Below are 287 nucleotides of genomic sequence, written 5' to 3' on the forward strand. Positions count from 1 at the left end.
GCCAGAAAACTCTCCTCACACTCTTCTCCGCTACTACCACTAGAAAATGTGTAATTGGGTAAATTCTTTTTTCACAGAGACTCGAACCCACAATTTTTTAGATGAGTATGGAGAGATTATGTCATTTGAGTTATAGCTCATTGGCTAGTAATTGAATATCTTGATCGGAGTTAATAGTTAAATTAAATGTAACCACCATAATTTAAAAAATTTGACTGAATAAATTCATTCAACCAAATGAATAGAAAATCGATCATTTGATCGGTCAAGTTAAAAAAATATTAATT

Source organism: Arachis ipaensis, chromosome B02, assembly GCF_000816755.2.
Source record: "Arachis ipaensis cultivar K30076 chromosome B02, Araip1.1, whole genome shotgun sequence".
In the NCBI taxonomy this organism is placed as follows: Eukaryota; Viridiplantae; Streptophyta; class Magnoliopsida; order Fabales; family Fabaceae; genus Arachis; species Arachis ipaensis.